Source organism: Acinonyx jubatus, chromosome B2 (genome assembly GCF_027475565.1).
Source record: "Acinonyx jubatus isolate Ajub_Pintada_27869175 chromosome B2, VMU_Ajub_asm_v1.0, whole genome shotgun sequence".
In the NCBI taxonomy this organism is placed as follows: Eukaryota; Metazoa; Chordata; class Mammalia; order Carnivora; family Felidae; genus Acinonyx; species Acinonyx jubatus.
Genome location: NC_069385.1, coordinates 16,669,266 through 16,696,459, shown reverse-complemented (window position 1 = coordinate 16,696,459; position 27,194 = coordinate 16,669,266). Strand labels below are relative to the sequence as shown.

Below are 27,194 nucleotides of genomic sequence, written 5' to 3'. Positions count from 1 at the left end.
TCGGTGTCAGAGTGAACCGTCTCCTCAAGAAGGTGGGCAAAGCTTGCCCACCATACCACATATCAGGCTTTTAAAATAATGCTACGGCTCCCTTTGTCCTCCTCCTGAATGGTGGCCCGGAGGCTAAGCTATGTGTCCCGTGTTTCGAAAGAAAGAATCCTCTAGGGAACAGGCTTAGAGTTGGTAGAGTTGGTGGTGTTAGCAGGCACCAGCCAGTGAGGATTCAGCTGCCAAGGGAGGTCTCGTGCCCCGCCCTCCTTCCTCTGGAATAATGCAGTCCCCACACCACATCAGTGCTGGGGACCCCGTGATTGGTTATCCATTCTCCCTCAACGTTGCCCACACATACCCCTGGGAGGAGCCTTAAACTGTAATCATCTTTGCTTTCGTCCAATTCCTTATTGAGGGGGAGGGCCTGGGTACGTGAGGCTGGGAGGGCTAGTTAAAGGTGGGGAATGGGGACCACCAATGGCCATTGAATGTCAGTTGTCTGCACCAGCCCTGTGATGTGAGCAGTATGATGTCCCATTTAAAATTAGGAGCCAAGCTGAGAGAAGGTCAAACTCTTTGCCAAAAGACTGACCCGGATAGGCAGTATAAACTGATACCATACTTTAGGAGGGCAACTTAGAAATATTTATTAAGGGGCCCCTGGGTGGCTCAGTCAGTTGAGTGTCCGACCCTCGATTTTGGCGCCATTCATGATCCCAGGGTGGTGAGATCGAACCTTGCAACTGGACCCCGTGCTGAGCTTGGAGCCTGCTTAGGATTCTCCCTGTCCCTCTCCCTCCGCCCCTCCCCTCCCTCTCTCATGCTTTCTGTCTCTCTCTCTCAAAAAGAGAATAGAAATATTGATTAAAATATAAAACGTTAATATTTTTTGCTTCAATAGTTATATTTTAAAAATGTAACTAATACTTGTACAAATATACCCATAGTTTCTTTGTGACAGTGTTTTTGTAATAGAGAAAAATGGAAACCAACCCATGCCTGTCAATAAACATGTAGTTTTAAGAAGAATGATACACCAACAGCGTGTTGGTTACCAAAAGAGCAGAGGAAATTATAGCAAAGGATTTAATATCATCTTATGTTTTATTAATTTTTTAATGCTTATTTATTTTTGAGAGATAGAGAGAGAGAGAGGCAGAGCACGAGCAGGGGAGGGGCAGAGAGCGAGGGAGACACAGAATCCCAAGCAGGCTCCAGGCTCTGAACTGTCAGTACAGAGCCCCATGCGGGGCTCGAACTCATGAGCTGTGAGATCATGACCTGAGCTGCAGTCGGATGCTCAACTGACTGAGCCACCCAGGCGCCCCAATGTAATCCCATTTTTTATGCAAATCCCATATACATAAGATTATATACATTTTAAAAAGTGGAAGAATACTTTGTCATCAATAGTTATCTTGGGGTAAGCATATAGGGTCAGCTGTTGGGGAGACCACCTACGGTTGATTACATTTCTGTAGCGTTCGAATATTGAGTAAGACATCGTTGTGCCAGGTGCCTCACCCGGTGCCCCTGGGAAACTCGTACCTATGTTCGGGGCTGGCCAAGCATGGTCCGCACTGCCTAGACTGTGTGCTTGGGCCCGGGGGACTGCACAGACGGTCTGGAAGTTTCCAACAGGCCCTGGCCAAGAAGGTTTAGCCAGAGGCACTTTTCTTCTGAGAGAAGAGGCCGATGGTCAGTTGGAACCCAGTTTCCTGATCCCCAAAGGGCGTCTGTGGGGAATGTGACAAAACAGGACGAAAATAGCATCCAGCTCCAGCAGGAAAGTTTAGGGCAGACCCCGAGAGTGCAGGGGGTAAAACTTATCCCTAAAGACATGGTGAAGAATTGGGGGGAGGGGGAGGGGTTTGTGTTTTTCCCCCAGAATGGTCCCAGAGCAGTGGTGGCTGGAGCGGGCCCAAGATGGCTCTTCCATTGTTCATCTCGGATAACTCCGGGCAGCATGCCTCTGCCGTCTGCGTGTTCTGCCCGGCCAGCGCCCATGGCTACATGCTTTTACCCAGGGGCACGGTCATTGTTGCCAACCCCGCCCCGAGCAAATGATGGCAACATCAGCTACCTTTCACTGAGTCCCCTCTATGCGGATGCATTTGGATACAAGCTGTATTTGCCTCACGAAGCTGTTGTGGGTCCCGTTACCTAGATAAGGAAACTGAGGCTTGGAGAGGTTAAATAGCCTGAGGCCACGCAGCCAGTGGATGGGAAAGATTCCATTTCAAGGTTGGCCGTCTGAGTACAAAGCCAATTCTGCCCAACTGTGTGTAGTTTGTAGTTATAAATCGAACCAAGTTTCCAAGTTGGACGGTCCTCTGAGCTAGGAAGTGGGGGCCGTCATGTCCTTTGGCTCCTGTCTTGTGATACAGGCCTCTCCAAAGTATGGGCATCTCTCAGCATAGACAATAAAAGCTAGTGAAATGAAGCATATATTGAGGGAGGCCCTGGGCACTAGATTAAGCAGTCTGTGATTCTCGTTTGTTCATCTGAACATTTCCTTCACGAGATTCTTCACACGAGGCAAATACGGCAGGGAAGGGCCTGGCTCAGAAAAACACCCTAGTGGCCGTGAGACAGAAAGCTGCAAGGGAGCGGGTGCGGAAGGGTCTGGTCTTTATTGTGATTCTCCTGTGGGCATCAGGTGGGCTCTGGGAGGTTGACAGAGTGAGAAGAACGTTCGGATCTGTCACAACCCAGGCCGGTGTCCCTGGGCAAGTGATTCTGCCCAGGCATAGAAAGGAGCAAACGAGTAATTGATGCCAAAAAGTCCAGCCCCGGATAAACACCTGCAGCAGCAACATAGTATGTTCATCAGATTGGAAGCTCGAGACGCTGCGCAGATGCGGTGCCTCTCACCCCCTCCCCCAACAGCACTGGGCTGGGAATCAGGCCTGAACGCTGCTCACTCTCTGTGATTTTCAGCACTGCCTTAAGGCCCGTCCCTTGCTTCCTTTATAAAGTGGGGAAATTACAGCATTAGATTTTGCATGTGTGTTAAGCCCTGTGTGTAGACACAAAGTGCCTTGTTACTATTCTGTGATTAGGAAAATACTGCACGTAGCTGCTTAGAATACTTTTCTTGCTCATTTCTGATTTAAAAAAAATAATGATCCCTACCCTTAAGACCTTTGTGTTTTCTCTTCCCTTTTGCTTCTTGGTCGGTTCCCGTGGTCCGTCTGATTCTGCCAAACCACAGTCGGGTGAAGCCGGGGGGAGCTCAATGGAGTTGAGAGTGCGTGGTAAGTCTTCAAGGCCATCTCTAGGAGTAACCCTGGAGCACCTGCCCATGAGGGACAAGCATCTGTACCCCAGAAATCTCAGGCTCTTGAGTTCTGTAGTTAGATGCTCAGAGGAGTGGAAGATACTAGAGTTTTGATCCTTGTTATCTGCATATTAGACTTTCTACTTTTTGAAAAATGTTTTTAATGTTTATTATCTACTTTTGAGAGAGAGAGAGAGAGAGAGAGCAGGGGAGGGGCAGAGAGAGAGGGAGACACGGAACCCGAAGCAGGCTCTAGGCTCTGAGCTGTCAGCACAGAGCCTGACACAGGGCTCGAACCCACGATCCATGACATCATGACTTGAGTCGAAGTTGGACGCTTAAACCAGCTGAGCCACCCGGACGCCCCCAGACTTTCTACTTTTATTATTCAAATGTATTTGTATTATTTCTCCCTCTTGGGGTCACATTTGGCCAGTGTATGAAGGCGGCAAGCTGAACAAGAATCCTCAATCCAAAAGCCATCCCGGTGGGCCAAAGTACAGGTGGGAAATGGCCCTCCGTATATCCGAGTTCAAAGAAGGAGAGATTCATCTAACGGGGCACACCTGTGTTCCCCCAGCATTTCTCGGGGCCAGTGTTCTTAAATCAAGGACAAGGTTATGGAATAGCATCTTTAATTACACCTGCAGTCAGCCCCTCTAGGGCTCTGTGCTGTGTTCACCTCTTGAATTATATACTCCAATTAGCAGAGACCTCCCTCTGGCCTCCAGGTTTCATTTGTAGGTCTCTCCTGTCTCTGGCAGCTCCAGTTTCTGGAAGCGTCATCTGTAGGATTTCTTTCCTGCTGCCTCAGCTTGCATTCTTCCTTCTCCCAGCGACCTGTGGCTGTGAGCCAGCTAAGAGCAGAGGCTGCTCTCTCGTAACCCCCCTCCGCCTGCCCCCCACCCCCCCTGCTGGCTATCTCTCCTGGCTCTTCCCTGAACTGGTCTCCACCTGTCCACAGTATTTTAATGAAGATGTTGCCCAGCATTCCCAGAAGGAAGCAACGTTCCCTTTTTTAGCCAGAAAGTCTCAGGGGGAAAAGCATTTTTAGGAGAAGAAGACCCTCCTTCATCAAACATGGACCCTGCTGACTTTTCCTCCTAAAACCAGAAAAATCCAGTTGATTTTAAAAATCTTCATCGCTCGATGAATCATTGGAAAAGGAGCCAGAAAATAGGGAGTTTTCTTTCACGTGACCCACATATTAACCCTAAAAGGCTTTGGCTTCCTGGAATATCTATTAGGAAGGTCAAGAGTAATTTTTTAAAAAAACCGTTAAAATAAATTATTTCTGGTGTACAGAAAAATCTAGGGAGTGATATCAAAATACTGATTGCTCTATCGCACTCTATCATCTATCTATGTATCTATTTGTCATTCCAGATTATATCGAAGCCCTGGCTGACCCCTGCCTCTCCATCTGTATAGGCAGCTTTTAACGTGAATTTGATGTTTGTCCTTCCCATGGGGTTCCTCATAATTCCACTACTTATGGAAGTTCCACAAATGCGACTACGTGAAGAACTTCACGTCAATAGGATCACACTCCATTTCTCTATCTGCAATGTGCTTTTTACACGTGAGAATTTCCTGTCTTAATGCTCGTGGCCACCACATTTATTCTAAGGGAGGCGTCCATTTGCTCGTGGATTTAGGTCAGCTCTGACTTCTAGTGATTACGAACAATGCGATGATGGCCGATGGGCTGGTTGAAAGCGTGAATCTGTATGTGTGATAATGTCCACAGGTGAGATGATCAGACAAGTTTGGAAAACTCCAGGGCAAACTTTTCAAACGCTTTCTGGAAAGGGCCAGACCATACATATTTTAAGCTCTGTGGGCCACAGAGGTTTTTTTTTTTTTTTCTTTAAGTTTATTTATTTATTTTGAGACAGAGAGAGAGCAGGGGAGGGGCAGAGGGGGAGACTCTCCAGCAGGCTCCGTGCTATCAGCACAGAGCCTGACATGGGGCTCAGACTCACAAACCGTGAGATCATGACCTGAGCTGAAACCAAGAGTCAGACGCTTAACCGACTGAGCCGGCCAGGCACCCCTGCGGGCCACAGAGCTTTTGACAGGCTCTGCCTTTCATCTCTCCCTCCCGCCACCTTCTTTCCAACCTTGTAAAAACGTAAAAACCATTTCTAACTCGAGAGCTGTGCCCGCTGGATTTGGCCATCTTGTCGGCATCGTGCCCAGCCCTGGCCTGAGGACTACTGGGAAGAAGGCTCTCTCTCCGTGCCTCTACACTTACTAGATATCATCAAATGTGCTTCTGGAGAAGCACAAAAGCTGTCACCTCCCCTTTCTGCCCGACAGTCCAGGATGACTGATTTCCTCCCTCCCTCCCTTCTTCCCTTCCTTCCTTTTGACATGTTGCTTGCGCAAACCTTTATCGTGTCTTTCCATACGGAACTTCTTGCCTGCGCTCAGATGCGTATCGCGTATATCTGAAGAATTCTATAGAGTTCTAATAGAGTGAGGCTTACCCCACTTCCAGAAACCCGAGTGTGGCCTGGGCAGGGGGGCAGCCTGGGAACTGTCTCGTGCCTCTAGGGGGCGGAGCTCCAGCGCAGATGCCGTTATGGGGACAAATGGGAGAGGCCGTGCTCGTTGGAAACGTAGCCATAAACTACGGAAAAGTAGTTTCCGTAAAACTATGGAAAAGTAGCGCGCGAACTACTTGGCATAGTAATGGTGCAAGCTGATTAAGGCTTTTGATTTTTATGACACTCTGGGGGGTGGAGAACATATGGGGAATGGAGGTAATCCTGGAAGACAAAGAAAATATTAACACACAACAGTCTTGAAAATATAGAAGTGTGACAGGCTCGAGGGGCTGAGTACGAGGTCCATCTTTATGATGACAATGTCTGGTAAGGAGCTCCGAGAAAACGAGGAAATCCCTGGCCGTAGGCAGTGGGGCTTCGAACAAGCTCACAGCAGTCACCCTGGACACGTTTTAAAGTTAGAGTTACAATGTTAGAGGAATGGGTTGGCTCTGCTGAATCTGCGAAGAAAGGATTTTGTTCTCACAAAGTCTGTTGGCCCGGATAAAACCTGGCATCCCGGGAGACCAGGGAAATTCTAAATGGCCCTGTGGCCCTACAGGTGCCGCGTCATCTGGCTTTGGGAAGGACACGGGAAGAGAAGTGGTAGACGTGGAGGGTTCGGGAAGGCGGAGACGGTGGCGGCCGAGCTCTCTGCAACCCCCCCCCCCCGGGGGGCGTGGGAGCAAAGGGAAAGTCACGGGGGGCAACCGGAGGAGCCCCACGAAACCAGCAGTTTGCCGTCTGCGTGGACAGGGAGGACGCTGGAGCGAGTCCCAGGCACGGCCAGGAGAGGCGCTGTTTGCCAGTTTCCCAGCTGGCGTGTCCACACTCTTCCATCCCGCACGCCCGCCCCGGACGCTGGCTCACGAGCACACACTGTGCGTAGCTGGGCCCGCATCCCGCACTCCCCTCCCCTCTCTGGCCACTTCTCAGTCCGCTAACCCCCAGGGAGGCACCAGCTCCGCGGCGCTCCTCCGAGGTGACACCAGGCCTCCTGTGAAGATGCCACACACCTGTCCAAAGGCCCATGTCTTGCTCCGGGGTAGGTCAGGCGGTTCCCTCCCCGCCTCTGACATCACACGGTGGCCTGCTCGGCGGTGCTTGGGGACACCCCACACAGGCTCTGTGTCGCCGGGGACAGCAGCCTGGGACACCGGGGACCGACAGCAGCCATAACGCCTGTTCGGTTTCCTGCTCGTGTGTCTCCGAAGAGATGGGCCGACTGATGGGAAAGAGCTTCTTCCTCTGTCTCCATGCCAACAGCGGGCGTACAGGTGCTGTCTGTCTTCCTCTGTCCTCCCCAAGCCACCTGCCAGGACAGCCCCGGTGGCAGCGTATTGATTACCCCCTCGAACTGACTCTCAGTGACCTCAGGCCACCCTGTCTTTATTCTTTCCAGCTGAAGCTGAGCACCTTCCTTTAGTGTCCCATTTTGAGGCCGATGTTGCAAGGTCTGAAAGAAAAGAAATAGATGCCTGACATCGGTAAGAAATATGCCCTTGGAATTTAATAATGGGTACCAGCGTGGCATTCTAGTGTTTAAAACGTGTTTTCATTTGGTATCCGCATCAATTCTATCGAGTAGGTGAGGCAAGCAGGATTATTCGGAAAAAAAAAATTTTTGTATTGTTGCTTTGTAAATGAGGGATTTAAAGCTCGAGGAGAATTTCTGAAGAGGTGTTAGGCCTTCCCAGAAATTTCTGAACTTCCCAGAGCCGGTACAGGATGGGTCTGGGGCTCAGATCCAGATCTTCAACGCTTAATCCTGTGATTTTCAAATAACGTTTCAGTCAGGGCCCTTTGGAGAAACAGAACCAAGGACACATAAATACACGTGTGAGTGTATCTGTATATGCATAGGTGTCTATGTGTATGTCTATGTGTATGTGTATTTCGACGTGTATGTGTGTGTGTGTATAATTTATCATTTTAAGGAATTTATGTGTTGTAGAGGCTGGAAAGTTCAAAACCTGTTGGACAGAATGCCAGGCTGGGAACCCAAGCAAGAGTTAGTGTTGTAGCTTTGAGGCAGAACCTCTCTTCTGTGGGAAACTTCAGCATTTTTTGTTTGGTTTAAAACCTTTTTTTAATGTTTATTTATTTTTGAGAGAGGGAGGGAGACAGAGCGTGAGCAGGGGAAGGGAAGAGGGAGAGGGAAACACAGACTCTGAAGCGGGCTCCAGGCTCCGAGCTGCCAGCACAGAGCCCGACGCGGGACTCGAACCCACAAGCAGTGAGATCATGACCTGAGCCGAAGTCAGACGCTTAACCGACTGAGCCACCCCGGGGGCTCCAGCATGACATTTAAATAATTGATGAAATACTACCTTATGGAGGAGAATCCCCCCAAAAGAATCAAAAGTAAGTTTAATACATTAGTTCACTAGGGCTGCTGCAAACTGGATGCCTTAAACAGAAACATATTCTCTCTTACTTAGTTCATTAGGCCAGAAGGCCAAGATCAAGGTGTTGGCAATGTTGGTTTCTCCTGAGGCGTGTGAAGGAGAAGATTTCCTAGCTTCTGGGAGCCCAAGGTGTCCCGTAGCTTGTAGATGGCCGTCTTCTCCCCGTGTGTCTACATTGTCATTATCTTCTTTCTATGTCTGTCTGTCTCTGTGTCCAAATTTCCCCTTCTTATAAGAATACCAGTCATATTGGATTAGGGCCCACCCTAATGACTTTACCATACCTTGATCATCTGCAAATATGCTGTTTCCAAATACGGTCATATACACAGGTATGGGGTCAGGGCTAGGACTTCAAAATCTTTTAAGGGAGACACAGTTCAACCCGTAGCACCCATCTTTCGTACTGGGCTTGTCGAACTGTAAGCTGTGTTTACGCTCTGCTCCTGAGGCAGTGCCCTGTAGCTGAAAAACAAATTGCCAATTCCAAACTTCACTGTGGTATATGCCCGCGGCCCCCAGCCAGACTGATGTTGGGGGCCACAGTACAGTTATTTTAACATTTACTGTGGTTATCATTTAGTATCTTTTTTTTTAAATTCAGCATCTTTTTTTATAGCTTATCTGTTTATCTTTAGCTCATGTAGTTGGTGGTGTTCGTGCTGAAGGATGGGTCGGAATGAAAAATAGGAACAAAAAGCTATGACGAGGGCCGAGCACACAGGATGCACGATGCTATTTGCTTCGGAAGGAAGAGAGCTCGCTGGAATATTAGAGATAATGCCAGATAATTTCTTAAAGCCTTACTACATGGTTGTTGATTTACATGCTGTGACAAGTTATATCTCCCACTTTACATTTATTCCCATGTAAGAATTAGTTTTGGTTGTTCAAGGCCTTCGGGCTGAATTCCTCCCAGGGAATGCTACCGCCGTGTATATGTGTAACACCGTGTACTCTTCCTACCCTTTCCACGAGTAGTGCCTATTTGGTACAGATGTCATATCACAAGATATCACCCTGAAGTATAGGGAAGGTGATTGTCCCCATTTTTTTTTTTTACAGGTGCTGTGACTGTGATACAGAGTAATGGGAGGCAGAGCCTGGCGATCCCATCCTGGAGTCATTCCGTGGCCACAGGTGGAAGATCATGGTAGGAGACACTATCACACCCCTGAGTCCCCTAACCTTAACCTTAACCCTAACCCTAACCCTAACCCTAACAAGGAACCGGTTCTAAAGCCCTTGAGGAAGACGGAAACATTCTTACTGATGGAAAAAGATGAAATTGCCCAGTGTTGAGTCATTCCGCTGACTACTATTTCTCCTTGAAGTGGAAATCAAATGTTTGACTAGTGGACCATCCTGAGGTCTCCTCCTTTCAAAAGTGGCCAGGGGCGCCTGGGTGGCTCAGTCGGTTGAGCGTCTGACTTCAGCTCCGGTCACGATCTCACAGTCCGTGGGTTCGAGCCATGTGTCCGGCTCTGGGTTGACGGCTCGGAGCCTGGAGCCCGCTTCGGATTCTGTGTCTCCCTCTCTTTCTGCCCCATCCCCACTCATGCTCTGTCTCTCTCTGTCTTAAAAAAAAAAAAAAGTGATTGGCTGAACATCAACTGCCTGATTGAAGTCAGTCTTGCTGTTAACTGAAGATCTTAGCTGGACGGGGCCAATCACTCCAGACAACACATTCGTCACCTGGTGGGAATAGTTCCTGGTCTAGCTGCTCCAGGCACTCCACAGTCTCACACAAATATCTGTCTATCTTGTCATCATCTTCCTTCAGACGAGATCAGACACTTTCCCCTCTTGCTCACCTGTCTGGAGGGAACTATGCAACGTTAGGGCCTTAGATGCCCTTGGGCACAGACAGACTTGCTGGCCAGTCAAGAAACGGGAAGCTGTGGGGTGCCGAGCAAGTCCAATCGAGAGCCTGTCACATGCAGGAAGTTCTGCTGGCTGCTGGAGTTCAGCCATGAAATGATAGAAATGGCCCCTATTTTCTGAGGACCTACTATGGGCCAGCACAGCACTAAGCACTTCCCATGTATTACTTTTTTAAATGTTTGTCTATTTATTTTGAAAGAGAGAGCACGAACAGGAAAGGGGCAGAGAGAGAGAGAGAATCTTACGCAGGCTCCGTGCTGCCAGCCCAGAGCCCGACGTGGGGCTCGAATCCACGAACCATGAGATCATGACCTGAGCCAAAACCGAGTTGGACGCCCAGCTGACTGAGCCCCCCAGGTGCCCCTCCCATGTATCACTTCGTTTAATCCTTATGACTTTCTTGTGAGACTGGTAGGAACTATCTCTATCCCTTTTCACAAATAAAACTGAGCCTCAGGGTTGTTAGAGAACTTGACTAGGAATCCAGCTAAGAGTAGGAAAGCTGGGACATTAACCTAGTTGGTGTGACTTCAGAGCAAGGTCTTAACAGCACTGTAGGAACATTGAGCGGTTTACGGGCTAGCGGAAGAGGCAGGCAAGCCAACAGGCATTATGATATGATAAGGACCGTGATGGTTACTTTTTTGTATCAACACAACTGGACCAAGGGGTGCTCGAATATTAGGTCAAGCATCACTCTGGGTATTTCTGCAAAGGTGTTTTTAGACGGGGTTAGCGTTTAAATTGGTAGATTAAGTAAAGCAGATTGCCCTCCCTTGTGTGGGTGGGCCCCACCCAATCAAGTGAAGGCCCGAACAGAAAAAAAAAAAAAAAAAAAGGCCGATCCTCCCCCAGGTAAAGGAAAATTCCTTCTGCCTGACTGCCTTGGGACTGGGACTTGGGTTTTTTTCTGCCTTTGGATGCGAACTGAAATTCTGGCTCTTTGTGGATCTCTAGCCTGCTGGCCGTTGGCCTGCAACCATACCATTGGCTCTCCTGTTCTCCGGCTTTCAGACTTGGACAACAACAACGCTATTGGCTCTCATGGGTCTCTAGCTTGACAACACACCCTGCAGATTTTCAGACTTGCCCACTTCTGTAATCAACTGACTCCATGAGCCGATTACTTATAATAGATCTCTTTACACACACACACACACACACACACACACACACACACCCCTTCTATTGCCTATTGGTTCTGTTTCTCTGGAGAACCCTGAATACACAGCCTGTCACACCGCATCTCAGAATCTTATTACTGCCTGTTTGTGTCTCTTCACTGGGCTACAAACTCCGGGTGGGTGGGGACCAGGTTCGCTTGTTCACTGCCGTATCCTCGGCACCTGCCGTGGTGTGTGTGGGGTAAGAACTAGCAGAACGCCTGTGGATTAACTGATGGAGTGAATGAGGTGCTGAGACCCAAAAGATGAGTGGGAATGAGCCAGGAGAAGGCATAGGGGGCGGTAGGGCTGGACGCTGAAGAAAGATGTTCTAGCGAGCGCCTGACTGAGAACGGGCACCGTGAGTCTCAGACATCAGCGACTTCAGCAGGGTTGGAGGAGTCAGTAAGAGTCAGAAGGGCCAGAGCTGGATAGTCAGGTCACAATGAGCTTCCTGTGCACTGTTAAGCTGTTTGGACTTTATCCAAATGGGGAACCCCTGACGATCTTGAGGGTCTGGAATTTATCCAGCAGTGTGGCCTTGGCTGGGGTATTAATGCCATCTGGGCCTAGGTTTTGGTGGTGGTGGTTGGTTTGTTTTGTTTCTTTTTGTCATTTGACAAATGAGGGAAATAGCTGCCTGGACTGACTCTGAGAACCCCCAGTGCTGGGTCAGGGGAGGCGTGCTGGTGATCTGAAGGGGGCTGGTGGGCAGGGCCCAGTGTGCGTGTGGGGACGGGTCCCACCTCACCTTTGGTGCGTGAATACAACTCTCAGGAGCAATCGTCGGCAACATGTGATAAATAAGTCTCCAGTGGCCTCAAAGAGTTAGGGGATGCCTTCCTGGCGTACCCAACATCGAGGGAGTTATTTCTGTCTTGGGAGCGTCTAGAATAAATGATGTCTAGGAAGATTCCCCGGGGAAGAATCACAACAGCATGAGCAAGAGTCTCTGTGTTGAAAGCAAGGGCCTCTGAGTCCCAAGGTCAAAAATCTTGGACCCATTTAAGACCCATGTATCTCCATGTGCTGGTTGGTATTTACCCATGCTCATACTCTATGCGGGTCTGCTGCCCACGAGACCTTTTCATTGTTCAAGTGTACTGCTCTGTACGGGGATATGTGAAGGTGCGTAAATTAAAAAAAATACTGCAAAGCCTTCCAAATCCCAGTTTGTCCTCAGGAGAAACATTTTATTTTGCTGAGCTCACAAGAAGAAGAGAGGTGCGTTGGTTTTCCTGCATTATGGCAGACAGAAAAGCATGGACAGTGTTTTGTTTTTGGTACCGAGATGATAGAACTCTGGCAAATGCCTGGAAACTTCCAGTGGCTTGTGCAGCCGTAGCCAACGGGGGTTGCAAATGACAGGCTGGAGTTTTTCATGTGGGAGCATTCTTGGGAACTTGGACTCTGTTGTTACCCTTATGTGAGCATCAAAAGAATCGAACGTGACTCATAGAATGGGTACTTAGAAAGTCAAACTGGTACCATCTAGAATGGAAATACTGCCAAATGAAGACAGAAAAGTATTGTCTAGCCTAAGGCAAGGTTTCTTTTTTAGTTTATTTATTTATTTTTTAGAGTAAGCTCTACACGCAACGTGGGACTCAAGCTCACCACCCTGAGATCAAGAGTCGCATGCTCTTCCGATTGAGCCAGCCAGTCGCAAAGTATTTTTTTCCTTTCGCTTTTGCATTTGACTTCTTGTGTATGACCCTCCCCTTTCCCTGCCTCTCTTGTCCTCTCTGCACCCTTAAACTGGTCCCTGCATCTTTCCTGAACTCCTATTTCTGTGGGTGTCATTTCAGGACAGCAAGGTTGAGGGCCCTGAGAACGAGCAGGTGACTCACTCAGTGGAGGCCACTCACAAATGAAATTCATCTAGCTGCCTATCCAGCGACTGTCACACACTTAGTGAATTGTCCCTTGTTTCCAAGGGCCGGTGAGGCTGAATAAGCAGATTGGTGACAGTTACTAACTATCTAGGCCCCGCATGGCAGGGACCGAGCGCAAAACTCTGAGTGTGGCCCCCAAGTGCTGTAGGAATTCAGAGAACGAGGAATGAAATTCTGGTGGGCAAAGAGGAACACTCACAGTGTTGGGGAGTCACATGAGCAAAGACAGAGAGGTGAGAAATCAGGAGAAGACCAACCGGGCTGGAGTGAAGGGTGGTAAGCCCAGCAGGTGGACAAGCAGAGAACGAAGCAGGCCTAGGAGCAGTTGATAGAAGTGTTCCCTTGAGGGGGTGTAGAACCCCACTTCTGAAGGCTTATCCAACTCTTGCTCTGTCTTTTCTGCTCCTCCATAACTTTATTTAGATCTCCTGTTATAGCCCTAACTGGTTGCATCATAATGTACCATCTGTCATTATTTTCACGGGTGTCCAAATGTAATTATCACCAATAAGGTCTTAAAGGAAAGGGCTCTCAGAGTGATCTGTGGCACATAAGAGGTGCTCAACACAGATTAATTCATGTCTATACTCTCACGGGTAGCACAGAGCCTGGCATATTGTGGGCCTTCAGCATATCTCTACTGAAAGTTGGGGTTCAGTTGCCCTCAGAGTCCACTATAGTTATTTTATGTAGAAAGGGATTTATGTAATGCAGGGCATTAGCTGCTTACAGAATTGTTGGAGCTAAAGGAGTGGGATTCTAGGCTGGGCCCCCAGGAATGGGTCACAGGAGAATGTGTGCACAGGACAGCGACACTAAGTGAATTTCAGGAATCCGGGCAATTGGTAAACCACCGTAACAAATGCAAGGCTCCAGGGCCTATCCCTTAGTCATACTCCAAGGATCAGGAAGTAGCCATTGCAAATGCTGGTTCCAGGGACACACTGTCCCAGCTTTGGTCCTGGGATCAAAACCTACCACCAAGCCTGTCGGCCGCAAAACTAAACCGTGCCTGTGAGCCCTGCTTCCCTCCCCACTTAACTCAGTCCCTTATTCAAGGCTGCATGAGTGCATTTGAATGGCAAATCCCAATCCCTTAGGAAACACTAGTTGCAGGGGGTCTGGGAAAATCTGCTTATAATCTGTCCAGGATGACTGTAATATATGAAAGTCCTTAGCAAAATGTTGGAATAAAGAGCGAGTGACCATTTCTGCTGCACCAAGTATCTAGAATATTCCTCCGTCCAGTCTGTGCTGTTAAAGCCCAATGCCGGGCGTTGGCAAGAGGGCAAATTCTCATTAGCTTCCTATTTGAAACATACGTGGTTTAACACATCGACCCAGGAAGGTCCAAACACTCACTCTGCCCGCTGTCTCCAGTGTGTGTGCTCAAGGCAACCCCAGTTGGGAGAAATGACTTGCTAAACCGGTCTGGGGTAAGCCCCACGATAATTTCTGACGATGGCCACGTTTGTGGGCCGGAGACACAGAGTCAGATGGGTCAAAGGCAGCCCATCCGTCTCCCTTTCTTTCTCTTCAAATCTTGTTCGCAGACTGCTTCGCCAAGCCGGGATGGTTGATGGTAGCTCTCGTTAAAGTTGAGGTTCTCAAACTTTGAAGAAGGTTTCCGGAAGCCTGCCTTTAACAGGATGTAGAAGCGGGGCTGGGGGACACCTTGCCAGCCTCTGCGTCCATACTGGCTCCAGGGCCAGGTAGGGTTAGGATTCCCGAGGGAGGGCAGCTCCACCCACGTGGTGGGGGACTTCTTGATGTTGGACTCCAGCCGCGGGATCCGTCAAGCGACGCCTCCGTGCCCGCCCTCCCCCACCCCTAAAAAGGAACCTACCACTCAGTTAACGGATTCGCATTGTAGAGTCTGCAGCTATCCCAGGGCCGGGACAACACAGCTCCCTTTTTCTGATGATAAAGGTACCAAACGCTTTTTCTTAGAATATTGGAAAATATGTCCAAGAGGAAGACGGAGAAAAACAACTCATCGTTGTACCACACAGTAACATTTTGGGCACTTCTGCTCGTCTTTTTTTCTCACAGTCATGGCATTCTTAAACCAATCCAACAATACAGATCTGCATTTATCTGAGCGAGGGTTTTATCATGTGGATGTGGATGCCTCCTCTTGTAGAGACGTTAGCGGGCAGACATCACCGCTGGACCGTTGGCAACTTTCATCACTTGGAGAAAATTCTTTTTTTTCTTTACAAATAACATATATATATATATATATAAACTGGTATAGGCATAGCCCATATTTTTAGGCTGCTGCCCATGGTGATAGGTAACATTTGGCCCTCGCTGTCTGGAAGGTATGAAGAAAGGCCCACAGTCTTCTCCAGTCAACAAAGAAACTGCTAGAATCACCAAGGGGCTGGCTGGTGTCTGGCGGGTGTGAGGGGGTGCGCTGAATTAATGAGGGCTTTTGTGCTCCAAAAAGTGTGTGGACAAAGGCTGTGCTAACGGGAAGCATCTCCACAACTCCCCTGACATATGTTCTGCCTCTGTGATGTAAGCCCACAGAAAGTTAGCATATGGCTTTCTTTCTCAGTCCCCAGGGGAAACACAACAGGCCGGGGCCTGTGTGCTAGCCTGCCGTGGCCCTCACTCTGGAAAAAGGAGCGTCTGTAGCATCGCTATCAATAAAGATCCTTCAGCGGGCTGCCACCAGGCCTGGCCTCGCTTGACCCCGTGGCGGGTGAGCGGGAAGGCCAATCCCAGCTGATTCCTAGGCTGAACAGCCAACCCCGGCGGCAGCTAGGGTTTGGCCTTGGGTTTGAGGTTAAATATAGCCTCGCACTTCTTCTAGAGTCACCCTTCGGCGTCTCAAAAGGGCAAATTGGTCTCAAAGTGATTCTCTTGAGGGGGCAAACAAAACAAAACAAAACAAACAAGCACATCCATTTTCTCTCCCGGGGCTGCACGGTTTGCAGAGACATAAAAGGTTTTGCCGTGAACTGGCTTCTCGGATCTTCCGAGGAGACGGACCTGCAGAAAAGCACGGGCCGGGGGCAAAACCAGCCACTCAGCCCTGGCACTGTCCATTCTTCTCGTTCTCTCCACTGGGATTCCGCCCCCGCCCTTTCCTTTTTATTGCTGACCCGGCGGAAGCCTCCAGGAAACATGGCCCCGGAGAAGTTAACTCGGCAGGAAAGCAGGGGGAGAGGAGAGAGGCCCGAGAGCCGAGGTATTCAGGTCAGATTAGCGCTGTGGGCTTCAGCCTTTTCTGAAGTGCGCGTGCAGAGCAGGCGTGCAGCCTTCCATCTGTTCTGGTGATAAACCAGGCTTGTGTTGATGGCTGGACTTTGACAAAAAACACGTGCGGCCAGGACAACGTTGTTTCCCTGCCCCGCTCGGTGGCAAGCACGCTGAGGGCACTTTCCACCCGAAAGCGACCGGTGAAGGAGGTGTGACATCGTGATATATAATAAAAATTACACATTTGGTTTTCATCCCTGTTTGGGGCACAGAGCTCCTAAAACCCTTGCAATTTCCTAAGTGATGAGGGCAATACAGGCATCTCTTGTTCTACTGATGAGGTGGCTTTGGAAAGCACTCCCCTCCCCCACCAGAGAACCAGAAGGATGGGGGCAGCTGGCCAGAGAGGCCAACCCTGGAATTGGCCAACCCTTTCCAGTCCCGCCCCCTAACCTCAGGAACGGGAGAGGGGCTCACGGTTGAGTCGATCATTAATGGCCAAGGATTTAATCAGTTGCATCTATGAAATGAAGCCTCTCTACAAACCTGAAGGACAGGGTTTGGAAATCTTCTGGATTGGTGGGCACAGGAGGATGCAGGGAGAATGGTGCCCAGAGAGGGCCTGAAAGCTGTGCCCTTTTTCCCTTCCCTTGCCCTATGCCCCTCTTCCATCTGGCCGTTCCTAAGTCGCATCCTTTTATGGTACACTGTTAATCTACCAAGTGAAATGTTTCTCTGAGTTTTGTGAGCCACTCTAGCGAATGAGTAGGATCTAAGGAGGGGGTCGTTGGAAGTTCCAATCCATGGCCAGTCACTTGGAAGCACAGGTGGCCACCCGGGCTTGCAATTGGCATTTGAAGTGCGTGTGGGGGGGGGGGGTGGGGTACGGGGGCAGTGTTGTGGACTGAGTCCTTAACCTGTGGGATCTGATGCTATCTCTGGGTAGATAGCATCAGAATTGAGTTGAATTCTATAACACACAGCTGTTGTGGGAGAGTTGCTTGTCAGTGGGGAGTCCCTGTGCCCACCCCCCACACATTAGAATTGGTGCAAAATCATGAAGGCTAACATACACGTCTGTGGTGAAATAACTTCCGTGCTTCCCAATCTTTTCTGTATCATGGCATGAGTAGAAAAAGATGTCCGACGGCATATTGTAGCAAACAGGACAAGCAGAAGGCCAGACCCCTGAGAGATCAGGCCTGTAACCCACCAGGACCCTACAACGGGAACCTTCTGAATCCCATGAGCCCAGTCATCTGTGTTATCTGAGGGGCAGGGGCTGTTCATTATAGAGCAGCTTTAAGTTCTTCAAGAGACTGATGTTCACATGATTGAGTCCTTCCTCCCTTCCTCCTCTTTGCCCCTTTTTGATTGATCGATTGATTCTTTCCATCATTAATTGAAATCTGTCTTTAGGGAATCTCAGGAAAAAGGCCCATTAAGCAAGCACAAGGTAGTGTAAACTGTACAAAGAGAATGGTCAGAGTATATGTACTGAAATATGTTTCTAAATCAGTTTCTTTCAAGCATGTGTTGCGTATTGGAATAGCCTGGGTCTTTATGGGTGTAGCCTCTGACCTCGCTCTCAGATTCCAGGATGGAGACCGGGAATCTGTCTTTCCACTCACCCTAGGAAGTCCTCGGTTCACACTTCGGGAAACCTGCTCAAAACAGTGTCATCCACCATCTCTCCTCCCTTTATTGACTGAATGTCAGGATGCTTCGTAATCACCTGAGTATTTCTGGGGACTATTTAATGTTTACCTTTAACTCTCTCCTTTCCGGACTTCGGTACTTGTTGTTCAACACCAAGTATGTTCAACACCAAACATTTCTAATCTTTGTTTCCCCAAGAGCACCCAACGTCAAGCCAGAACTTCAAGGGCGGAAGGGTTTTCAGGCTTTGGTGTCACTGCTCTCCAGGATTGTTTGAAGGGTCTGGGCTGTTCCAAGGGGCAGGTTCCAGTGTGCTGAAAGGTGTTGTCTGCACTTGGTCTGCTTTTGCTCTGGAACTGGTTTGTCTGGACACAAGCTATGAGCTTTGCCTGCATGAAGAAAATGGCTGCAGAGTGTAAAACAAGACTCTTTGAACTTGACCGACACTTTGGGCGAGAGCTGGATGAAGTAAACAAATGCATGATGAACACATGTTTCGGGCCATCCCAGTGGGCCTGGGGACACCTTCCCTCTTCTTTGTCCCTGAGGCCTGGCAGATACTCTCAGGCATGTCCAGAGCCTTAAGTTCTTTACTTCCATTAACAAGCCAAATAGTAGGGTGACCATTTAATCTATGTTCAGCCGGACGCCGTTGAGAGCATAGAGGATGCTGTCGGTTACACTGGACAAAAATGTACACGAGACTATATGGGGCACCCAACCGAATGCCCACTTCGAGGAGGAACTTGAGACTGTCAGTGCAAACCGAGGTAAACCCTGTGATTTCAGCCAGTTCATTCATAGAAGTCTGTCTGATCTGTCCTTGCCAGCCTGCGACAATGAGGTCCGCCTGCCAGCTATAGAAACTTGGCAGACCCACTGGCCTTTGCGCCCTTGTCTTCTTTTCCATCAAAGGAGCTGAGTCCTCACCCCAGGACGGCTCTGAGGCTCAGCACTGACTAAGGAGACACTAAGAAACTGTGCTCTAGTCTCTCTTCTTATTTTCTGTTCTCTCCCCATTTCATTCAGCACCCATGCCTCATTCTACACCAACTTGTGAATGGTGGCACCTATGATTGTTGTGACTCATTTTAAAACTCCTTTCTTTTTAATGTTTATTTATTTTTGAGAGAGAGAGAGAGAGAGAGAGCATGCATGAGCATGTGCCAGTGGGGCAGGGGCAGAGAGAGAGGGAGACAGAGGATCCCAAGCAGGCTTTGCACTGTTAGCAGAAAGCCCAATGCGGGGCTCGAACTCATGACCCGTGAGATCATGACCTGAGCTGAAGTTGGATGCTTAACCGACTGAGCCACCCAAGCACCCCTCAAAACTCCTTTCAATGTACAGACAAACTCGATAACAAATCAAAGACTATTTAACTGTGGACATATTGTTTCTTTAGTGTTTCATATCCTTTTGTCTTCATGTCCCTTTCAAGCACATTGTACGTCCCTTTCCTGGAGGCGGGGAGCCCAGAGCATCCATCTAGTGTTAACACCTTGCATAGCTGGGGGATGCTGTAGAAGTGAGTTCTAGCAACTGAATTGAGCTCATTAAGTTCCGGCAATAGTCATGAGGCTAAAAGTAGTTCTTTCTTAATGGTTCTAGGAGCCGGGGATGCCCTCAGTTTAGAGTGATGAGAATTTTTCTGAGTTGCATTCTGCTGCCATCTGAGACAGCACCTGCTGTGAAAGGGAGGGTAAAATGCCGCAAATGTTACCAGAAAGAGGGTGAGTCAGAGGAAAGCCTGCAGGGGTTTCCCGAGCTCTGGAGACAGAGAGCCCATCAGCCCTAGAACATGGAGGGAAGAGGTGTTAGATGTGTTCGCTTGCTGATGAGTTGATAAGATTCAGCGTTTATTTAGGACCATCCTTTAAAACAGGCGTGGGCATCACGGGGACAAAAGGCATTGCGTGTCAACTATATTTCAATAAAATAAGATAAATAAAAATAATTTTAAAAAAACAACCCAGAAGAGGGTAAGCTGGTCCGCGAGCAGAATCTAGCCTGATGTCTGTTTTTGTAGGGTCCTGAAGCTAAGCATAGTGTTTTCATTTTCAAATGACTGGCGGGGGGCTGGGGGGGGGGGCGGTGGCGGGGATGAAGAGAAGAATGACATTTCACAACATGTGAAAAGTATATGAAATTCAAATTTCAGTATCCACAAATAAAGTTTTATTGGAACACGGCCATGCCCATTTGCCCACGTATGGTCTACGGCTGCTTTCTGCTGTTAACAGCCCAGCAGTTCCTCTCTCTCTCTCTCTCAAAAATACATGCCCACCGTTTGGTGCGTTATAAATTGTAGTGATGCAGTTGTAACTCAGCAGCATTTGGGGTTCCTCCCCTGCTGCCATACGAGGACACTTCATTTTATTTTTTATTACCGGCTATTCCAAAGGCTTCAAATTACAGGGCGCGGGAGAGTAGGAGAGTGAATCTGAGGCAATGGGTTCCAACTCATTAGGGGATGTGGGTGATTTCGCTGACCTTGTAGACCAAAGAACTCCACAATTTACCTTGCTTGTTTTCATTTTTAAATTCATGCTTACAGGGGGTTGGAGATTGAGATGGGGTGGAATTTGGCTATTTAACTGCACTAGGCTCACCTCATGGTCGTTTTCAAATACCTATTTCGTGTTCAAAAAGAGCTGTTCCAGCGATTTTTCTTGGAATCCATTTTTGTTAATGGAAAATGCTATCTCTTGTTATGCAACTTACTATATGTCTATATAACATGCATAGCTTTATATATATGTATGTACATATATTTTTTTATTTGTAGTTATATAACAAGGATACATAATATCCTTGATTTCGCCCCTTGGCCCACAAAGCCTGAAGTATATACTCCTTGGCCCTTTACAGAAAAAATCTGCCTCCCATAGCTTTAAAAGTTCCTGTCGATCCCTAGAAAAGCCCAGAGTCCTAGCATTCACCGGCGTGTGGCTAAGCCCAGCTGTGCTCCAGTCTGATCTTACCCAATTTCCTATGTGCACCCGGGGCTGCAGCCCCTGCATGCTGACCCCCTTCCCTTTCACTTCCTGCCATTGTAGGGGCTGCTTCCTGGGTGCCCGGTGTCCTCAACCAAGATGACTGTAACGTCAGGGAGGGCATCTGACCCTGACCTTGCAGTCATCTGGCTTTATGTTTCCATGAGAGTAACAATAGCAGCTTACACCTATTGAGCACTTACTGTATACCAGGGACTGTTCCAGCTACCTTGCTTATAGCATCTAATTTAATCTTCTAGCCCACTGAGGTATATATTATTACCGTTTCCCTCTTACAGGTCACAAAACCGAGGTTCAGAGAAGGTAAGCAACCTGTCAAGGTGGCACAGATAGAAAGTGGCAAATCCGGGCTTTGAGCTCAGATGGCTTCGTTCCACACCCATGCGCTGACTGCTTTGCCACAGGGCCTCTTCGGAAACATTCCTGGGTCCTGCATGGAGGCCACCTTCGTGACCCGAATGGGGGGGGTCACAGACAGTGGGCCACAGTTGGGTGGGGCCAACCAATGAAATGCCTTCAGGTCTCTGGGATTCAGTTTCTGCTCCTGGTTGTCCTGGGCAGCCGTGCTGGGTCAGGGGGTCTGCTCGGCAGTTCCCAAATATACACCCGCTGTCCACACTTGGATGGAGGGCTGGGGGGTACTGGAAACCCACCCGCCTCGATTTTCCGATTACTTTATTTTTTAGAACAGTATTAAATTTTAGAAAATTTGAGGACACAGTACGGAAATGCGCCTATAGTCTATATCCTTTCTCCTATTATTAACATCTTATGTTAGCATGGTACATTTTTATAAATAACGAACGAAAATCGATACGTTTTTCTTAACAAAAGTCCCCTTAGATTTCCTTAGCTTTTACCTCATGTCCCTTTTCTGTTCCCCAGGCCCACCCAGGATACCACGCTGAAGTTTCTCGTCATGTCTTCTCAGGCTCCTCTTGGCTGTGGTGGTTTCTCAGATTTCCCTTGTTTTGATGACCTTGACAGTTTTGAGGAGGACGGGTTAAGTATTTTGTAGAAAGTCCCTCAACTGGAATTTGTCTGAGGTTTTTCTCGCAATTAGACCGGGGTTGTGGGTTTGGGGGAGGAAGACCCCCAAGGTGACGTGTGATTCTCATCCGATCATATCACGGGTACTTGCTATCATATGATTTATGCTGATGTTGACCTTGATCACCTGGCTGTGGTGTGTGTTTCAGGTTTCTCCACTGTAAATGCTACTCATTTTGGGCCTTTTTTGACCATAGGTCTAGAGCCGTGTTCTCCAGTTGGCTTTCTCAGCAATAAAGCTGAGATTTTGACCTCCACTGATCTATCTGTTATGTGTTATTTCTCGATTGATTCCATACCCGAGAAGGGAAAAAAATAAATGAATGTTAAGTGTTAAATCCCTAAGATCTCAATAGCATCGATGTGGCAAAATACTGTTCATCTTTTAAGGTTTACCAGGCATCACCTCCTCTTTGAAGCCTTCCCTGATCTCGCCAGGTGGAGTCAACGTGTCCTAGTTGTTCCCACAACCTCCACCTACATCTCTCATGGGACTTCTCACTTGTCATGATTCATTCTCCCTGCTCTTTCCTCCACAGGATTATTAGCCTCTCAAGGTCACTGGCCACGTGTATTAATCTCTATGTCCTTGCAACCTGATTTAGAGTCTGGAATGTAGAAGATACTTAGTAAATGTTTGCAGAATGAAGAACCATTCTCTCCAAATCAATGAAGGTGACTTCTCCAGGATGGAGACTCAGTGGGACTCCTTTTGGCTGGAGTAAAGCAGCCCTGATGACCAGCTCCATTCTCTTTACAGTTCCGTGGGAAGGAGGCAGGGCTGCATAGGTGGTGCGGCTGAAATAATACTTAAGTCCAGGACCCATGTGCAATTAAGACAGAGAACGCCATCAATATTTACAGCTGTTACTGAATGAGCAGCAGGAGGAAGGTAGTCCTCCCTGGCCACTAGGGCTCCTATTTGTTCAGCCTTTGAAAAGAAGTCTCGGGGCGCCTGGGTGGCGCAGTCGGTTAAGCGTCCGACTTCAGCCAGGTCACGATCTCGCGGTCCGTGAGTTCGAGCCCCGCATCAGGCTCTGGGCTGATGGCTCAGAGCCTGGAGCCTGTTTCCCATTCTGTGTCTCCCTCTCTCTCTGCCCCTCCCCCGTTCATGCTCTGTCTCTCTCTGTCCCAAAAATAAATAAACGTTGAAAAAAAAAATTAAAAAAAAAAAAAAGAAAAGAAGTCTCAAAAAAGGAGTGTAGTCGTAGGAACTGGTAAGTCATAATCATAAAACTCGCTATCATTGTTGAGCAAATATGATAGGCACCATGCTAGATGCTTCATACTTCTATTTAATTCTTACAATTCTGCAAGGTAGATCATTGCCTGGACCTTACCCAAAGGTCGTAAGACTAGAGACCCAGAGAGGTAAAGCCACTTGCTCGAGGTCACAAAGCTCTGAAAGCCTGGACCTCAGTGGGTCTAATTCAAAGTTCATCCAATTTCCACAGATTCCCATCTTAACTTTTTGCTTCATTTTCTGCTTCTGTAATTAGCTGAGTCTAAGAAACTGATGTGAGAAAGGACACAGTATTGGCCAACAGAACACAGCAGATGGACCAAGGTTCTGTTCTGTTTTCAAAAATAAGTCTCCATTTTTGTCAGCTGGCCCTAAAGAATGCTGACTCTAAACTATTTCTGTACATTTTACCTGAGTCTTTACTGATATGACTTACTGTGCTTTCTTAATTTTAATATGCGCATTTTCCTACATTTTAACATCCTTTAAAATTAGAAAGCCTCTGCCAGTTGCATTCATCCTGGATTGAAATCAAGTTCCTTAAGAGTGGATGTGCAGATAGTTCTATTTACAATTGTCTCAGTTGGGGGAGGTCTTACCTGCTTGGGTTCAAATTCTCAAGGGACTATTTTATCCCCACCAGTGCAAGTTGAGACTTGTGAGTCTTCTGCTGTTCCTTTTTGTATTGTAGATTTATTTTCATTTCCCCCTACACTGAAGGCATAGCCTTTGGTAGACCAGCTTTATTTGGAGAGTATCCCAATACTGGCCAATTTTTTCTTTCTTATTGTTACATCAAACAAAAATGTGTCTTATACAGTCAATGGTATTTTATTTTATTTTATTTTATTTTATTTTATTTTATATTTATTTTTAGAGATAGCATGAAGTGGGAGAGAGGAGCAGAGAGAGAGAGAGAGAGAGAGAGAGAGAGAGAATCTTAAGCACGCTCCATGCTTACTGTGGAGCCTGACATGGGGCTCAGTCCCATGACCCTGATATCATGACCTGAGCCGAAATCAAGAGTCAGACGCTCAACTGACTGAGTCACCCAGTCATTCCATAGTCAATGCTATTTTAGACCCAATAAAATACAGTTTTTTATTGAGGTCTGATGTTAGTTTCAAGCAGTGTGGTAACCAGTCTTCATGATGCCCCTCCCTGTCCCCTGTGATTCTTGCCTCCTGATATTCACACCCTTGTGAGTCCCCTTCCACATTGAAGAAGGCTGGCCTGTGCCACCAATAGGACACTATGGAAATTACATAGTGTGACTTCCAATGTTGGGTCACAAAAGCCCTTGCTGCTTCTGTCTTGTTTTCTTTTGGATCACCCATTTTGGAAGAAGCCAGCTGCCTTGTTGTGAAGAATTCAGGCAGCCCCATGGAGAGATCAATGCAAGAAGTTAAGACCTTCTGCCAACAACCAGAACTAACAACCAGGCATATGAGTGACAAACTTGAAAGCGGATCCTCCAGCCCCAGTCAAGCCTTCAGATGACTGCAGCCCTGGCCGCCATCTTGCAGCCCTGGCTGCAACCTTGTGTGAGACCCTGAGTCAGAGCCACCCACTCAAGTCACTTCCAGAATTGTGATTCACAGAAACTGTGAGATTGTAAATGCGTATTGTTTTAAGTCACCACATTTTGGTGTGATTTAGTATATAGCAATGACCACTAATACAAAAGCTAGAAAAATATGTTTAAAAAAATTTTTTTTAATGTTTATTTTATTTTTGAGACAGAGAAAGACAGAGTGCAAGTGGGGGAGGAGCAGAGAGAGGGGGAGACACAGAATCTGAAGCAGGCTCCAGGCTCTGAGCCATCAGCACAGAGCCCAACGCCAGGCTCAAACTCACGCACCGTGAGATCATGACCTGAGCCAAAGTCGGACGCTCAACCGACTGAGCCACCCAGGCACCCCTAGAAAAATATATGTTGAAACAAAAAGTTTTACTTGTTTTTTCAAAAGCAGTTTTTAGTTCTTGTTTTCTAATGATCCCTTTCTGCGTTAATTAAGAAATTTCTATTATTTTCAGGAAAATTGAGATGTAAAGAAATTATGAATATTGCTATGTCTAATGTAAAGGCAAAGACAAGTGACATCATACTTTATGCATGCTTCAAATTCTATAGTTTTATTGAGAGGTTTTTCTACTAATGATATAAATAGTAATAAAGTATGTATTCCTTTTTTTTGAATAGGGAAAGTATTGGTTGAATTATTTTTAATCCAGAAGTAATAGATTGCTTGCAAAGATGTCCTTTATTCTAAAATGTCTTAATTTAGGGACATCAGATAAAGAGCTATGTTAGGTTATTCAAAAGTATTACACTTGATGCTAGCCAAAAGGCTGAGAAGCGATATGTTATTCAAAAGTCCTAAAGAGAACTTGCTAACCCCTGGTTGCTAGTCAAAGTTATGTATTTGGGTATACTGTAGCTCTGCCTTTGGGTTTGCTGAAACTTGAATTTTGATGAATATTTAATGAATACACCTTTTGAAAGACTCTTGTTTTTGGATACAGCCTTTGGAAAAAGCCAGCTTGTGCTGTCTTGTACTCTATACATTTACTAAATCCATTGAAACAGACTAATATTATTTTCCTCTTTGGTATTTAAATTGATTGTTTTAACCCGCATTTTGGTTTTCACCTACATTATTACTGTCAATTATCATACAAATCCAGAAGTTCCTAAACTTTGTTGCTCATCAGAATTACCTGTGGAGTTTATTTTAAAATACAAAAAAAAAAAAAGGTTTTTTTTAAATACACTGGACCTCATGCCTGATTTCCTAAATTAGGATCTCCACAAGTGAGACATGGCAACTTATTTTTTCAGTTAGCAAACTCTCCAGTTGATTCTTTGAGACTAATTCCAACATACAGTGCATTCAAACCCGCTGGATTCACTTCCTGCCCATGCACCTCCGTCTTCTACTTCAGCATCCAAATCGGGTAGAAAAGAGAAGGTGCAGAAGAGTATTTGCTAGAGAAATCTTGGAGATCATCTGGTCCACACTCTCTCATTTTGCAGATTTCCTCATTTTCCTCAAGCCTGTACTCTGTGAGAGAAATGCAGTGATTTGCTTTCTTGGGAGTTTTAGCGATTCTATTAGTATTAAGACAACACAGTTGGAATTTTAAAAGTTAGTAAAAACAAATACAGCAACACAGATTGTTATATATCTCCTTTCTGGGGGAGGGGTGCCATTTATCTTTTGGACAGCAAAGCTGTCTGAAGGCTTCTCATCTTGCAAGTGATTCCATGATGGTTTTCTTAGGAGACTTTTCTAGTGATGAATATAAGTAGGAATGAACATACTTAATTTTTAGATTGGGTAAAAAATAGGTTAGAATATTTTTAATCCAGAAGGCAATATGATACATGACTGTGTGTAAGAGGCTTAGGAAAAAACACAGACTTTTTCTGCATTACAAGTAGCAAGATTTCTGGGTTAGGTTCTCAAAGCCTGAGAGAGAGGAAGTAATTGGTAGGAACTTAAAGGCGAAGTCCACAGGATCCCTGTGAATGTCAGCAAGGAGGAGCCCTAAATGGAAGGAATACCCATGAGAAACTCTCTCTGGCAGAGGTGGTTCGGGAAATCCAGGACTGTAGTGTCTAATGCTCAATTTTATGTCATGTGAAGTGTGCTCTAATTCTCCCTCCATCGTCCCAAACTTCACTAAATTTTGTTGCACACATACTAGTCTTATGTTGATGGTGCTTTGGGGAATGAAGAAGAAGGGGAGCATAGGGTGAAGTGATGTTGCCTGAAGGTGAAGGATTCAGTGGAAAAAGTAGAGAAGAAAGAGACACACACACACACACACACACACACACA

General features: G+C 47.2%; 1 long non-coding RNA gene across 1 annotated transcript; it reads left to right on the top strand.

The window, feature by feature from the left end:
• Nucleotides 1-1,443: 1,443 nt before the first annotated feature.
• LOC128315475 (uncharacterized) lies at nucleotides 1,444-22,921 on the top strand. The gene is made up of 3 exons (XR_008298272.1): nucleotides 1,444-3,248; nucleotides 9,297-9,384; nucleotides 21,942-22,921. It is a non-coding gene; the product is annotated as an uncharacterized LOC128315475 (long non-coding RNA).
• Nucleotides 22,922-27,194: the final 4,273 nt, after the last annotated feature.